The following is a 17,612-nucleotide window of genomic DNA, read 5'->3' on the forward strand; positions in this document are numbered from 1 at the left end:
AACTGCTACTCCTGAGGAGTTTGCTGAATATGAGGCACATGAAAGAGATGCAACCAAAGTGGCATGCATCATGATGGCCATCATGACAGCCGAGCTCCAAAAGTCCTATGAGGACTACTATCCTTTTGAGATGCACCAGGATTTGATGGACCGCTACCATCAGAGTGCTCGTCAAGAGCGATATGAAATCATCTCCTCTATGATCACAACCCGGATGAAAGATGGCGAACCCATCACAAGCCACATGCAGAAAATGCAAAGGATTGTGGATATATTGATGAAGTTGAATGTCAACTTCCCTGAGGAGTTAGCAATAGATATTATTTTGCACTCCTTACCTTCGTGTTATGATCAATTCCACATTACATACCACATAAATAAGGAGGAAGTTACACTTAGCAAACTTCAGGGACTCCTAAAGACCGCAGAATCAGGTCTTAAATGAAATTCGGTTGTGACCACTCCTGCTACTACTCCAAACTCAACACTTGTCCTGGCAATCGGGAAAGGTAGAGGGACGAAGAGAAAGAACCCTTCGAAGGGTACCAAGGGTAAGACCCTTGATGGCTCCTCTTCTAGCGGAACCAAGAAAGGTTTCGTTACACCTTCTTCTGATCCCAAAGAGGCTGAATGCTTCTAATGCCACAAAAAGGCGCAATGGAAGCGTAACTGCCCAAAGTATTCGCAAGACATGAAGGATGGGAAGGTTAAACCCAACCATGCATGTATTTGCACTATCTCATCTAATAATTCACTCTATTCTAACTCTTGGGTCCTTGATACCGGTTGCGGTATTCATATTTGTTTTGAATTGCAGGGACTAAGAAGAAGTGAGAATGTGGAGAATGGAAAGATAAACTTGATCATGGCGAATAGGAAAGTTTCACCTGTCACCAAGATTGGAGTTTATACTTTGTTGCTTAGTAGTGGATTTACTTTAGATTTGAATAAATGTTGTTATTCTCCAGAAATGGCAAGAAATGTTATTTCCTTTCATGCTTTGTATAAAAAAGGTTTTACCTTTTCTTTTGATAATGAAACTGGTGGACTAAATGCTTTCTTTAATAATGTGTTTTATTTTAAAGCATTACCTTGTGATGGTGTGTATGAAGATGTGTCTGTTGTAGATAACTTAGGAAATAATGTATTGTGTATTGATTCTACTAATAATAATAACTTGGATAAAGCATCATTATGGCATTGTCGTCTTGGACATATAAGCAAGAAAAGTATAGGCCAACTCCAAAGGGATGGAGGCTTGGAGTCATTTGACCTAAATTCAAATGATAGTTGCGAATCCTGCTTACTTGGAAAAATGACAAAGTCACCCTTCACTGGTTCTTGTGAGAGGGGTGAAGGTTTGTTGGATCTTATACACACGGATGTGTGTGGACCCTTCAAACATGCCACAAGGGATGCTAATCGTTATTATGTGACTTTTACAGATGATTATAGTAGATATGGATATGTCTACTTAATCAAGCATAAGTCAGAGACTTTTGAAAGGTTTAAAGAGTTTAAACAAGAAGTCGAGAATCAATTGGGCAGGAACATTAAGATGCTTCGATCCGATCGTGGTGGTGAGTATCTTAGTACTGAGTTCCTTAACTATCTAAGGGAATGTGGGATTGTCTCACAATTGACACCTCCCAGGACACCACAGTTGAATGGTGTAGCTGAGAGGCGTAATCGAACCTTGTTGGATATGGTTCGTTCCATGATGAGTTGAGCTACGCTACCAATCTCATTTTGGGGGTATGCCTTAGAGACTGCCACCCATATCCTTAATCTGGTCCCCACAAAGAAGGTTGCTAAACACCTCATGAGATGTGGACTGGAAAAGTTCCTAATCTAGCCCACATCAAGGTTTGGGGTTGCGAGGCTTTCGTGAGACGCGAGACTCAAGACAAGCTTGAACCTCGAAGCGAGAAGTGTATTTTCATCGGCTACCCACAAAAATCCTTTGGTTACCTCTTCTAAAGACCTAGTGAGAATGTGGTCTTTGTAGCAAGGAGGGTTGTCTTGAGAGAGAGAGAGAGAGGGAGAGAGAGAGAAAGAGAGAGAGAGAGAGAGAGAGAGAGAGAGAGAGAGAGAGTGTGTGTTCATAAGCCAAGGAGATAGTAGGAGGCTAATTGACCTTGAAGAACTTCAAGAGTCAACTGGTGAAGGAACCTCAAACCCTAGCAGTCAACTAGAGGAGGAATCTCCTGTTGACCCAATTATACCTCCAGTTGTACCTCTGAGGCGTTCCACAAGGGTTAGGAATGTACATGAGCATTACTATGGTTTCCATATTACTGCAGAAGGTGAGACACTTATTAGTGATGAGACACTAGTAGGTCTGGATGAACCTAACAGTTATGCAAAAGCCATGGCAGGCCCTGCGTCTGCTAAATGGAAAGAGGCAATGGATAGTGAGATACAATCCATGTATGGAAATCAAGTTTGGAACTTGGTTGACAATGTGCCAGGTCGTAAGACAGTAGGGTGCAAATGGATCTTCAAAAAGAAGACCGACATGGATGGTAATGTACACACTTATAAGGCTCGACTGGTAGCAAAGGGCTTCTCTCAAACTCCTGGAGTGGATTATGATGAGACCTTTTCTCCAGTAGCCAAAATTAAGTCTATTAGGGTATTGTTAGCCATAGTTGCATTCCTGACTATGAAATATGGAAAATGGATGGCAAAACTGCTTTCCTTAATGGAAAGTTGGTTGAGGATGTTTACATGAATCAGCCAGAGGGTTTTGTCAGCTCAGAGTACCCTAATAGAGTGTGTAAGCTTGAGAAATCCATCTATGGATTAAAGCAAGCACCTCGCAGATGGAATCTTTGCTTTGATGAGAAGGTTAAATAGTTTGGCTTCTCTAGGAGTGAAGATGAATCTTGTGTATATGTCAAGGCTAGTGGGAGTATAGTTAGCTTTTTGGTACTAAATGTGGATGGCATACTACTCATAGGAAATGACATCCCAAATCTGCAGAAAGTTAAGTTGTAACGCCCGTAGATCCGGGCTAGTCAATTTAGAGATAATAGGGGTCGAAAATGACTTTTTGACAAAATATTATTTAGAATAAATAATTTGAACCAAGTTGTAGTATATGTTACAAGGTGTCCGTACATATAAAGAACGCTGAAATCCGAGTTATAACGAAGAAGTTATGACTCGTCGAAGTTTCGCGACGGAACCGGCACGGCACCGGGAAGCGTAAAAAGTGAATTTACGATAGAGCGATATTTAGCCTTAGTGATCTAAACGAAAGTCGTTGAATATGTTAAACCAAGAAAATCCATAAAAAGAACCCCCAAATCTGACTTCGTATGAAGAAGTTATGATTTTTCTAAGATTCGGCTTAGCAGTGTACAGCCCGAAACTCGAATTTTAGTTTGAGCGGTTTTTGGCTTATGCAACCTAAATGAGAGTTGAATATCTCATTAATAGGAACTCAAAGATAAAAAGACAGACGAAAACGGAGTCCGTATGAAGGAGTTACGAATTCTTCACGGTCATTTAACAGTCTAAACGCGTCGTACTGTTAAATTTAAGATCGGTCGAGAATTAGCCAACGGAGTCAAAATAAAAATTGTAGATATTATTTTTACCTACGCGTGGATATAAACAACGTCAAAAACGGAGGTCGTATGTGAAAGTTATGGATTTTAGAAGTCGGAAGTGTGTTGTGCGAAAATGGGTGATGTGGCACAATCTTGGCCATTGTTTTCTCCCCAAGTCTTGCCACTAGATGGTGACATGTGGCACCAAGTTCAGCCATTTTCACCCTATAAATACCACATCTCCCATCCTCATTTTCTTCACACATTTCCCATTCTTTCTTCTCTTTACTCTCTCTCTAGAACCTCTCTCTATCCCCGAAATCCCCCGAAAAGCCTAGGGAACCTCCCTAGCACGAGGCGGAAGCCCCGGAGTGATCGACGGCTCCGAGAAGAAGAGCTTTTCGGCTCGGAAACGCTGCTCCAAGCAAATCTTGGTTTTCTATAAAACCCACTGTAAGTGAGCTACGCCTACACTATTTTTAATATAGTTTTTATTTAATTATATTAACGTTATTAAGAACATATAATAAATATTTGGGCTATTATTATGGGTTATATTAGTATTTTTTTAACGCTTATATAATAGTAATAATATCTAGACTATTAATTAGTCTCGGTGAATAATAAACTAAAATCTATTGGTGATAATACTAGGTTTCGTCGAAGGAAATTATTTTAAAGTAAACGAAGCGCTGTCCGAGTACCGAGTCACCACCTTCTCAGGTGAGTGTATGGTCCCTTTCATCTTACACATAGATATGAAGTATTTATTATATAATTTACGTGTTGTGAGTGCATGGTCCCTTTCATCTTACACATAGATATGAAGTATTTTAATATAAATTACGTGTTGTGTGTGCATATTGTCTGAATACTTGCTGTCTATGCTGGGTGAAAGATTTTTATACATGTTTTAAATGATTTAAACTGTATATTTATTTTATATCTACAAAATGTGTTGGGTAAAACATGGGTAGATGAAATAGTTGTTTTGTGATAACACGATGGGAGACATCAGTGTTGTCAGTGATCCAGTGATCTAGTGGAGTATAGATGACGACTATGGATGATACTAGACGGTCCAGTGGAACGATAGCAGGTTCGTAACATGTAGGTATTTTTGAACTAGGTGCTCATTAGGTATTTTTGAACTGAGTGTGTTCACTACGTATCTTTGAACTGAGTGTGTTCACTAGGTATTTTGAACTAAGTGTGTTTACTAGTTACTTTTGAACTAAGTGTGTTTACTAGTTACTTTTGAACTAAGTGTTTACCAGATGTTTCGGACTACGTGTTCACCAGATATATTCTATAAGCCTTGGTAATGATGGACTTCGTGTCGATTCCTTAGGATGATCCTTAGGAATAAATAAACGAGGAATAGCTGATTCTTAGGGTAGATCCTTAAGACTAAAGAAGATAATGGGGATGGGTAATTGGGTTGATTGTTTGATTGTTTAAACATAATAATTATATTATTGTGGGTTGAAAACCCTATGTACTCACCAGGTTTCCCAACCTGACCCACTCAGTTTATTTATATCACAGGTGTTCATACGAAGTCACTTTACACTGAGAGATTTAAAGAGATGTAGATCACTAGTGTAAATAAATGTAAGTTATGTTTATGCTTATGTTCCTGTATTGACGATGACATCCCAAACGTTTTAAAATGAATAAAGTACGTTTCTTCGGAAATGTTTTAATAACATATTTATCATGTCTTTCTGGGAACAAATTCCGCAACATTTTTATTAAAAGAAGAACTCTGATTTTTATAAAGCATAAACAAAATCGGTCTTTTCTGGCCGTGAAAATGGGGATGTCACATAAGTCCTGGCTTGGGAAGAGTTTTTCTATGAAGGACCTAGGAGAAGCTGCCTATATTCTAGGGATAAGGATTTTGAGAAACCGGAGTAAAAGACTAATTGGACTTAGTCAAAGTACCTACTTGGACAAGGTGTTGAAGAGATTCAGCATGCAAGATTCCAAGAAAGGAGAGTTACCCATCCACAATAACACTAGACTTAGTAATACTCAGAGCCCAAGTACTGAGGATGAGATAGCAGAAATAAGTCGGATACCCTATGCTTCGGCAGTAGGCTCGATCATATATGCTATGACCTGTACTTGTCCTGATGTAGCCTTTGCTTTAAGCATGGTTAGCAGGTATTAGGGGAATCCTGGTAAGGCTCACTGTACAGCGGTAAAGAACATTCTCAAGTACCTACGGAGGACTAAGGACTGGGTCCTTACCCTTGGTGGGAGTGATGACATGAGAGTTGTAGGGTATAGTGATGCTAGCTTCCAGACTGATAGGGATAATTTCCGCTCTCAGTCAGGTTGGGTCTTTACCTTAAATGGAGGAGCAATCTCTTGGAAAAGTTCCAGGTAGGAGACAGTGGCTAATTCAACTTGCGAATTAGAGTACATAGTGGCAAGCGAGGCGGTAAAAGAGGCTATGTAGCTAAAGAACTTCATTGGAGACCTTGGAGTTGTACCAGCTATATCGAAGCCTATAGAGACTTTCTGTGATAGTGAAAGTGCAGTTGGCTTAGCAAAGGAACCAAGGGATCATGGGAGATCCAAACACATCGACAGAAAATATCATTTCATCAGACATCGTATAGAAGAAGGACTTCCCGTCAAAAAGAGAGTATCATCGGATGAGAACCCAGCAGATCCCCTCACGAAGGGACTGAGTAGGGTTAAGCATCTCCAGCATGCTAGGAGCATAGGGCTGAAGGATGATATTAGTTTTAGTAGTTAGATAATTTTGAAATTTGTAAAATGTAATTGACATTTGATGATGAATAAAAGTTGTTCTTATTTATGAGTAAAGTGTTGCTATCGCTTGTCAATCGTTTACTATTATTTCTTTTGCATGTTTTGACTTCCAGAATATTTATGTTGTTTTACATATTATTCAAATTATCCACAGTCAGTCATATGTTGGAAGTAGATATGAAGTAAGACTGTCATGAGTTGGTTGTAGAGGTCTAAGATGTTGGACAAGCCCTCAACACTCATGAGTGCTCATAAGTTTTGAGTATTGGATTCAACCCACGCTCGTTGGCATCACTTCATGGAATTTATCTCGAGTGATCGCGAGACGGTAATATCATATAAGTCTTCAAACCTAGAGATGTGACTTGTTAACTATGAGTTAGTTATGCATTGAACGTGCAAAACTGCATTGGTAACTCGATGTTATAAAACGTGCGTTTGTGTGTAATTTAACAAGTAGTAGAACAAGCATGTAACAGCCCAAAATTCAGGTACCTCTAATTAGCCCTTCATCTTTTTATATGCTGTCATTTTGGGCTTTTGTGTGGGGCGAGTACGCTGGGCGTACAAGGAGTACGCTGCGCGTACTCGCGTGCCTCATTTAAACGCATAATCCCCCGGGTACACTGGACGTACCCACGGTTACACCGGGCGTAACCGGTCCAGACCCAAAAACCCTAATTTGGTCGTTGGCTATAAAAGGAATGAGATGGCTTGGTTCCTCAACCACCATCCTTCAGAAAGAAACCCTAAGAGAGTTGTTCCTTCGTTCATAGCTTGTTTGTGAGTGTTCTAAGCTTTGTGGTGTCATTTCAAGGTAAAAAAAAGAGAAGAGGAGTCCATTGTGGAGGCTAGAAGTTGGTGTTCAAGTGTAGATCCGTGTTTAGCAAAGGTTGGAGCTTCTTCCTAAGGTAAAAAGTTTAGATCTTGCCTTGTAGTTCTTTTGGTATGCTTTATGGACCATTTTCTAGGGTTTTGGTCCCAAAGATGGAGACTTTCTAAGCAAGTAGCCTCCATTGGCTTAGATCCATCATATTTCTGGTCCATTTGAGTTGTAGGTTCATAAAAATGTAATCTTGGACGTGAATGATTAGCCATGCATGAGATCTAGATCTTTTGAGTTGAAATGGAAAGGTATTAAGGAGTGTAGGAGCCTCTACATCCATGTCAAGGCTTAAAGGTTTCGACTTTATGGGTAAGGAGGCTTAAAGAGAGCCGGATCTAGAAGTTGAAGAAGTGTCTTAACAATTTAAGACCAAAAATGAAGAGTGGTTGAATCTGGGTGTTACACTGGGCGTAACTCCCAGTACGCGCAACGTACTGGATGGAGACCCCGATTGTGGATCAGCGATGTACGCCCCGCGTACATAAGTCTGTACGCCCCGCGTACTGTGAAATGTTGACTTTTGTTGACTTTTAGGGTTTTGGTCAACATGTGGACTTTGAGTCAAGGAAGGGTAAAATGGTCTTTTACCCCTCTGAGGAATGTTAATAAGGGTAAAGTCTAGTTGTGGAAGTCTAATATAATTAAAATGATATTTCGTTATGATTAGGCGGGGTTGGGATTCGGAGATAGCGAGCACGTGAGATTCTAGACTTTCCACGAGGTGAGTTTTCTCACTATACTGTATCCGGAAGGGTTTTGTTGTGTGACCGGAAGGTCGGATATGTTATGAGTTGTATGCATTGTATATGATAAGTTAACCGTTTGTATGTGCTATGTATGATATGCTTGATATGGGCCGGAAGGCATTATGTTATGGGTCGGAAGGCGTTGTGATGTGGACCGTAAGGTTGACGCGGGTAGGACCGGAAGGTTTACCGAGTCGGGATGGAAGTCCCCCGAGACACGTGGACTGGAAGGTCAGGGCTCGAAAGGGCGTATGTGCGTAAGTAGTATTTTGGGGAACTCACTAAGCATTTATGCTTACAATTGTTGTGTTATCTGTTTCAGGTACTAGCGAGGACCGTGGGAAGGCGCCGGCATGATCTGTACACACTGACGGAAGAATTGTTTTATGATCTTGGGATGTATTTTGTTACGATGGCATTTGTTATACATGTGATTTCAGAATATTAAATGATGGTTTATGTTGTTTGAAAAATGAAAAATTGTTTTGAAAATTCACGTTGTTACAAGTTGGTATCAGAGCCTTGGTTTGAGGGATTCGGATGCACCTTCGGGAGTAACTGAACTCAAACCGAGGATTTGAGAAAAAAATTCAATTAATAAAGGCATAAAAGTTTTATAAGAGATTTTGTAATAACCAAAGGAGAAGCAGTGTGTACGGTCAGCCAGCGCCCGAACGGTAAAATCCCCAAAATACCCTTACAATATGTGTCATGAGATATGTTATGATATGTTATGCATGCTAGAGTAGACTAGGTATTCATATTAGGACTAGAGTGGCCTGATTTGTGATGCCTTAGTCTAGGGGAACCTGCTGCTATGAGATGCTTTGAGAGCGAGTAGGTAGCCAGTGCATAGCAAGAATAGAGTACTCGTGATCCGGGGTCCAGGGAGGAGGACTTAATGTGAATGCTGATGCGGTGTAGTCGGTAGTATAGGGCCCATACTACTGAAGACACCGGATCAGTAGGCAACCCAAGTAAAAATCCTTTGGGTATTGGAGGTCGAGTAGGGTTGCGTTATCGAGTGCGAGTATGCTCGATTGAGTATGTGATATTTTTATGTTGTATTTCAGAGGCATTATGGTTGGGCCACGCCACAGACCTGGGACGAGTGGTGTGAGTGACTAGGAGCTTCGTCAGATGATCCACGATGAGGTGGCTGCGGCGATCCGGGCTGAGATTCCGGAGATGTTTGGGTCTATCAATACCACACTGATGGAGACTTTCGATGAGCGGTATGCCACAATGATTGAGGCTGCAGCCGCCGCAGCTACCGCAGCTGTGGCTACTGCCAGACCTCAGGGAGGTGACTCATTGCTATTCCGGTAGTTCAACAACACGAAGCCACTCGAGTTTGATAGGATGCAGGATTCGATCGCTGCGATGAGATGGATTGTTGACATTGAGGGATGCTTCTACACATGTTCATGTTCGGATCATCTGAGGGTACGGTTCGCTTTGAACCAGCTCCACCTAGGAGCAAAGGATTGGTGGAAGTTCGTGACGGCGAACTTCACTCTTGCGGAGATTTCGGCCGTGACTTGGGAGAGATTTACTACTATGTTCAGAGACGAGTATGTTCCCCCGGTGGAGAGGGAACGGTTGATTCAGGAGTTTTTGACCCTCAAGCAGGGTAACAATTTAGTTACTGTGATCACTCGGAAGTTTCATGTGAGGGCGATGTTCTGCCCTGAGCATGTATCCACTGAGCAGGCTTGGATGAGCCGATATTTAGGTTTACTGAGGAGGGAAATTTGGGAGTTCATATCGAACTCGACATACCGGACATTTGCTTAGCTCCAGGCAAATGCCCGGAAGAGGGAGATCGAGTTGGAGACTCAGGTCAGGGAAGAGGCCGAGCCTCAACGGGTGGATCAGCGGCCGGCTCAGTCCGAGCAGGCAGCCAAGCGGACCAAGTCCACCGATTTGAGGATGGGAGGTCAGAAGGGCCGCACTTGCGGAAAGTGCAGCAAGGGTCATGAGGGGGCCTGTCGATCAGGTGCTTGCTACAAATGTGGCAAGGAGGGGCACATCGCTAGGGATTGCCCCAAGGGATTTATTGTTTGCTTCCATTGCAACCAAACCGGCCATCAGATGGCCGACTGTCCTCAGCTTCACCAGGGATCAGCACAAGGATCTACGCCTACTGCTAGGGTTACCGATACTCGTCCGGCGAAAGCCGAGGCTCCGAAGGCTCGTGGGAGAGCTTTTCAGTTGACTGCAGAGGAGGTACGCGCGGCGCCCGATGTCTTGGCTGGTATGTATTCTTTCGTGTATTTACTTTTACGCTGAGATATTGTGCTTATATTATGATATGCGTAGGTACTTTTCTTGTGAATTCGGTACCTGGCTTGGTATTATTCGACTCGGGTGCGAGTCGGTCTTTTGTGTCTTTGGCTTTTAGTCAGCACATCGGTATTGATCGGGAGGTGACGAGTTGACCCTAGAGGGTTTCCATAGCTGATGAGAAAGCGGTATATGCCACCGATGTTATTCGAGGATGTGTGCTCGATATTTTTGTTGTCAAGTTCCCTATAGATCTGGTTCCTATAGCGACGGGAGATGTCTGTGTCATCATGGGCATGGACTGGTTGAGTAAGTTTGAAGCAGTCATTGACTGCGAGAGATAGCTGGTGACCATACGAGACCCTAGCGGGGGAGTGCTTACTGTGTATGGCGAGGGGACCCGGTGTGGGTCAGCGTTTTGTTCGGCTGCCAGGGCGAGACAGAGTTTGCAGCAGGGCTGCAGTGGATTCATAGCCTATGTGATGGACACACGAGTGGCCGCGGGGAGGCCAATTTCGGTTGACGAGGTTCCAGTAGTGTGCGAGTTTTCGGATGTGTTTCCCGAGGAACTGTCGGGCGTGCCTCCGGAAAGGCAAGTGGAGTTCCGTATCGATCTGGTTCCGGGAGCGGCACCCATCGCCAAGGTGCCTTATCGCCTCGCTCCACCAGAAATGCAGGAGTTATCCTCGCAGCTTCAGGAGCTGTTAAGAAAGGGGTTTATTCGACCGAGTAGCTCACCTTGGGGAATGCCGATTCTTTTTGTCAAGAAAAAGGATGGTTCACACTGGATGTGTATCGATTACCGGGAGTTGAACAAGTTGACGGTTAAAAGCCGGTATCCGTTACCTAGGATCGATGATCTGTTCGATCAGTTGCAGGGGGCATCTTGGTTCTCTAAGATAGACTTGAGGTCGGGTTATCATCAGATGAGGGTTCGGGATGAAGATATCCAGAAGACTGCATTCAGAACTCGTTATGGGCATTACGAGTTTGTGGTGATGCCTTTTGGGCACACCAATGCCCCGACTGCATTCATGGATCTTATGAACAGGGTGTGCAGGCCGATGCTGGATCGGTCGGTGATCGTATTCGTTGATGATATTTTGGTATATTCAAGGTCTAGAGAGCAGCATGAGGAACATTTGATGGAGATTCTTGGAGTTTTAAGATCGGAGAGGCTGTATGCCAAATTCTCTAAGTGTGATTTCTCGTTACGCGAGGTCCAGTTCCTAGGGCACCTTGTTAACCAGAAGGGGACATTGGTCGATCCGGCCAAGATCGAGGCGGTGATGAGATGGGAAGTGTCGAGATCGCCCACTGAGATCAGGAGCTTTCTGGGATTGGCTGGCTATTATCGGAGGTTTATCAGGGATTTCTCCAAGATCGTCGTGCCACTTACCAAGATGACCCGGAAGGGTGTTGCATTTTCATGGGGCCCGGAGCAGCAGTCCTCATTGGAGACCCTTCGTCAGAAATTGTGTGAGGCCCCGGTGCTCGCACTCCCGGAAGGGATGGAGGATTTTGTGGTATATTGTGATGCATCCATATCTGGGTTAGGGGCAATGCTTATGCAGAGGGGGCACGTTATAGCGTATGCATCGAGGCAGCTGAAGCCTCATAAGTCGAGATATCCCACCCACGACCTGGAACTGGGGGCTGTGGTGTTTGCCTTCAAGATCTGGCGACACTATCAATATGGGGTTCGGTGTACCATATACACGGACGACAAGAGTCTGAAGTATCTGATGGATCAGCCAAATCTGAATATGCGCCAGAGGAGATGGTTGGATGTGGTGAAGGATTATGATTGTGAGATCATATACCACCCGGGCAAGGAGAATGTCATAGCTGATGCGTTGAGCCATTGGGCGGAGAGTACCCCGATCCGAGACGTTTGTATGAGGTTGACGGTGATGACTCTGATATTGGACACCATCCGAGGGGCCCAGGCTGAGGCTGCGAAACCGGAAAACCGAAAGAGGGAGCGGGTTGTCGGGCAGGTATCGGAATTCGTTACCGATGGTCGAGGACTTATGACATTTCAGGGTCGGATTTGGGTACCGTTTGTGGGCGGGACGCGTTCTATTTTGATGGAAGAAGCGCATAGATCGAAGTTCTCGATCCATCCCGGGGCTACTAAGATGTATTTGGACCTAAAGAAGGAGTATTGATGGCCCTGTATGAAGAGGGATGTTGCATGGTTCGTCAAGAGGTGCCTGACTTGTCGTCAGGTTAAGGCCGAGCACCAGCATTCGCATGGTAAGTTGCAGCCACTGGAGATTCCCTAGTGGAAGTGGGAACAGATTACCATGGATTTTATCACCAAATTGCCAAGGATTGCGAGAGGGGTCGATGAAATTTGGGTGATTGTGGATAGATTGACGAAGAGCGCTTATTTTCTTGCTATCAGTGAGAGCTCTTCTGCGGAGAAGTTGGCAGAGTTATATGTGAGGGAGGTGGTATCGCGGCACGAGGTTCCGATGTCGATTGTTTCAGATCGGGATGTACGATTTACTTCCAGGTTTTGGAAAAAGTTTCACGAGGAGTTGGGTACGAGGCTGCATTTCAGTACCGCATACCACCTGCAGACGGACGGATAGAGCGAGCGGATGATTCAGACGCTTGAGGATATGCTCCGAGCATGTGTTTTGGATTTTGGAGGGAGTTGGGACACCTGTTTACCCTTAGCAGAGTTTTCATACAACAACAGCCATCATTCGAGCATTAGTATGCCACCCTTTGAGCTGTTGTATGGGAGGAGGTGTCGAACCCCCATCTGTTGGGGAGAAGTGGGGCAACGGGTAATGGGTAGTACAGAGATTGTGCTTCAGATGACCGAGCAGATACAACAGGTCAGGCAGAGATTGTTGATCGCTCAGAGTCGCCAGAAGAGTTATGCGGACAGGCGTCGGTCCGAGCTCGAGTTTCAGGTTGGTAACCTTGTGCTCTTAAAGCTCTCTCCTTGGAAAGGAGTGATTCGATTCAGGAAGAGGAGCAAGTTGGGACCTCGATATATTAGACCTTTCAGGGTAATCGCAAGGGTAGGTAGGGTAGCCTACTGTTTGGATCTACCCGTAGAGTTGGGTCAGATCCACGACACCTTTCATGTGTCGTAGTTGAGCAAATGTATTGCCGACGAGTCGGCAGTGGTACCATTAGAGGATATTCAGGTGGATGCAGGCCTGAACTATGTTGAGAGACCAGTAGCAATTAGGGATCGAAAGGTTAAGGTTCTGAGGAACAAGGAAGTACCCTTGGTGCAAGTGCAATGGCAACATCGGAAGGGGTCCGAGCTAACATGGGAGTCCGAGTCGGAGATGCGGGAGAAGTATCCGGAATTGTTTTCAGTATAAGACTTCGGGGACGAAGTCTGGTTCTAGTGGGGGAGAATTATAACAGCCCGAAATTCAGGTACCTCTAATTGGCCCTTCATCTTTTTATATGTTGTCATTTTGGGCTTTTGTGTGGGGCGAGTACGATGGGCGTACAAGGAGTACGCTGCGCGTACTCGCGCGCCTCATTTAAACACATCATCCCTCGGGTACGCTGGACGTACCCAAGGTTACGCCGGGCGTAACCGGTCCAGACCCAAAAACCCTAATTTGGTGGTTGGCTATAAAAGGAATGAGATGGTTTGGTTCCTCAGCCACTATCCTTCAGAAAGAAACCCTAAGAGAGTTGTTCCTTTGTTCATAGCTTGTTTGTGAGTGTTCTAAGCTTTGTGGTGTCATTTCAAGGTAGCAAAAGAGAAGAGGAGTCCATTATTGAGGCTAGAAGTTGGTGTTCAAGTGTAGATCCGTGTTTAGCAAAGGTTGGAGCTTTTTCCTAAGGTAAAAAGTTCAGATCTTGCCTTGTAGTTCTTGTGGTATGCTTTATGGACCATTTTCTAGGGTTTTGGTCCCAAAGATGGAGACTTTATGAGCAAGTAGCCTCCATTGGCTTAGATCCATCATATTTCTGGTCCATTTGAGTTGTAGGTTCATAAAAATGTAATCTTGGATGTGAATGATTAGCCATGCATGAGATCTAGATCTTTTGAGTTGAAATGGAAAGGTATTAAGGAGTGTAGGAGCCTCTACATCCATGCCAAGGCTTAAAGGTTTCGACTTTATGGGTAAGGAGGCTTAAAGAGAGCCGGATCTAGAAGTTGAAGAAGTGTCTTAACCATTTAAGACTAGAAATGAAGAGTGGCTGAATCTGGGTGTTACGTTGGGCGTAACTCCCAGTACGCGCAACGTACTGGATGGAGACCCCGACTGTGGATCAGCGATGTACGCCCCGCGTACATAAGTATGTACGCCCCGCGTACTGTGAAATGTTGACTTTTGTTGACTTTTAGGGTTTTGGTCAACATGTGGACTTTGAGTCAAGGAAGGGTAAAATGGTCTTTTACCCCTCTGAGGAATGTTAATAAGGGTAAAGTCTAGTTGTGGAAGTCTATATTAATTAATATGATATTTGATTATGATTAGGTGGGGTTGGGATTCGGAGATAGTAAGCACGTGAGATTCTAGACTTTCCACGAGGTGAGTTTTCTCACTATACTGTACCCGGAAGGGTTTTATTGTGTGACCGAATGGTCGGATATGTTATGAGTTGTATGCATTGTATATGATAAGTTAACCGTTTGTATGTGCTATGTATGCTATGCTTGATATGGGCCGGAAGTCATTATGTTATGGGCCGAAAGGCATATATGTTATGGGCCGGAAGGCGTTGTGATGTGGACCATAAGGTTGACGCGGGTAGGACCGGAAGGTTTATCGAGTCGGGACGGGAGTCCCCTAAGACACATGGACCGGAAGGTCAGGGCCCGAAAGGGCGTACGTGCGTAAGTAGTATTTTGGGGAACTCACTAAGCATTTATGCTTACAGTTGTTGTGTTATGTGTTTCAGGTACTAGCGAGGACCGTGGGAAGGCGCCAACGTGATCTGTACACACTGACGGAATAATTGTTTTATGATCTTGGGATGTATTTTTTTACGATGACATTTTTATACATGTGATTTCAGAATATTAAATGATGGTTTATGTTGTTTGAAAAATGAAAAATTGTTTTGAAAATTCACGTTGTTAAAAGGCATATGAGTCGAAGTTTATCTGTTCCTTCTTGGATTAGAAGCTGATATCTGGGCCCCTCGATGATTTTGTTTTGACCTATGTACTGGGCCCGGTCAAAACTAAGTTGATGTGTTCAATTAATTTCTTTGTCAAACAAATCGGAAATCGGGAAACAAACTGCTGGACAATAATCAAGACTATGTTCCATGTGTTTGTCCGACTGATATCTAGAATAGAGGATTATATGATCCCTCATCTGAAATGGCGTACCATCATCTTTTCAGTTCCGAGAGACCTTGAAAGAGCTACGATTGTCGATCGGTTCCTAAAGTATTGCAGTTATAGTTATTAGACTTATCCAAGTGGGAGACTGTTGGATAAGGTGTCTAAGTCCATAACTATTTCTGGTAAATACTTGACCCGACCCGACATGGTCCATTTGGGTTGCATGGAACCATGCAATTGGATAAACTAAATGAGAGAAATAACACATATGGTTTATTAATATATTATAAGTTCTAATATATTAATAATATTATTTAATTAGTTTGATCAATAATTAATTTAGAATTAATTAAGTGATCAAAAGATAACTAATTAAATATATGGGTTGACTATGTAAATCATCCATAACTTATATAGTGGGCTAAGAGGCTCCATGGATAATCAAGTTGGGTTAAACCCATTGGATGATCCATGGAGGCTCCATGGGAGTTACAAACCCATGGGTCATGGAAATGAAGAGTCATGATACATTAGGGTGTAACCCTAGATGTGTCAACACTATATAAAGCTCATGTGTTCTCCCAAAATCGGTTAGACAAGAAACAAGAGGGCTAGAGCCGATTTTAGTGTGTTATACATTCTCTCCAAGTTTACTCCATAGCATTTGGTGTTGTGTGAAGCATTTGAGGCATCACACTTGGGGTGCTAGGATCACAAGGTTTCAAGGAACACCTACAACAACAAGGTATGTAGTTCTATCTATTATTTAAGTTAAAATTGTTCCCCATGTATGATAGATAGGATCATAGCCTTGGAAATCAACTTTGCATGATAATTAGACAAACATAGATCCAAGGTTATTAGGGTTGCATGTACACTTAGGAAGTGTTAGAATGCTCAAAACCCTTCAGTAACAACCCATCAATAGCTTCAACTAGAATTTCTTCCTCAGGGTGAGTGCTAGTATTAGAGAATCCTTCATCGTTTGACTCTTGAATTTCTTCAAGATCAATTGTACTCCCACTGTCCTCTTTGCATATGAGCTCTCTCACACGAAAGACTCCCATTCGTGCTACGAAGACCACATTTTCACTAGGTCTGTATAACAAATATACAAAGGACTTTTGTGGGTAGCCGATGAAAATACATCTCTCATTTCGAGGTTCAAGCTTGTCATGAGTCTCTCATCTAATGAAAGCTTCACAACCCCAAACCATGATATGTGCCAATGAGGGAACTTTCCATATCCACATATCGTGAGGTGTTTTGGAAGCCTTCTTTGTTGGGACAAGATTAAGAATGTGGGTGGAAGTCTCTAAGGCATACCCCCATAATGAGATTGGAAGTGAAGCTTGACTCATCATGGAACGAACCATGTCTAACAAGGTTCAATTACCCCTCTCAGCCACACCATTAAGTTGTGGTGTCCTAGGAGGTGTTAGTTGTGAAACAATTCCACATTCCTTGAGGTAGTTGTGGAACTCAATACTAAGATACTCACAACCTCTATCAAATTTGAGCATCTTTATCTTTATGCCCAATTGATTCTTGACTTCTTGGCTGAACTCTTTGAACTTTTCAAAGGTTTCTGACTTATACTTGATTAACTATATATAGCCATATCTTCTATAATCATCAGTAAAAGTCACATAGAATTGATTTGCATCCCTTGTGGTGGATCTGAAGGGCCCGCACACATCTGTTTGTATGAGATCCAACAATCCTTCACCTCTTTCACAGGAACCAATGAAAGGTGATTTAGTCATCTTTCCAAGCAAACAAGACTCGCATGTATCATCCGATCTTAAGTCAAATGATTCCAACACTCCATCCTTTTGGAGTTAGACAATGCATTTCTTGTTGATGCGTCTAAGAAAACAATGCCATAAGCATGCTTTTTCTAAACCATTAGATGAATCAATTTACAAAATACTATTACCTAAATTGTCTACAACCATCACTGTTTCATGCACGCAATCACAAGGTAAAGCTTCAGAATAGAATACAACATTTTTAATAGAAGAAATTGACCCATTCTCATTATTAAAAGAATATCTAAAACC

Source organism: Lactuca saligna, chromosome 9, assembly GCF_052625555.1.
Source record: "Lactuca saligna cultivar CGN05327 chromosome 9, ASM5262555v1, whole genome shotgun sequence".
Classification (NCBI taxonomy): Eukaryota; Viridiplantae; Streptophyta; class Magnoliopsida; order Asterales; family Asteraceae; genus Lactuca; species Lactuca saligna.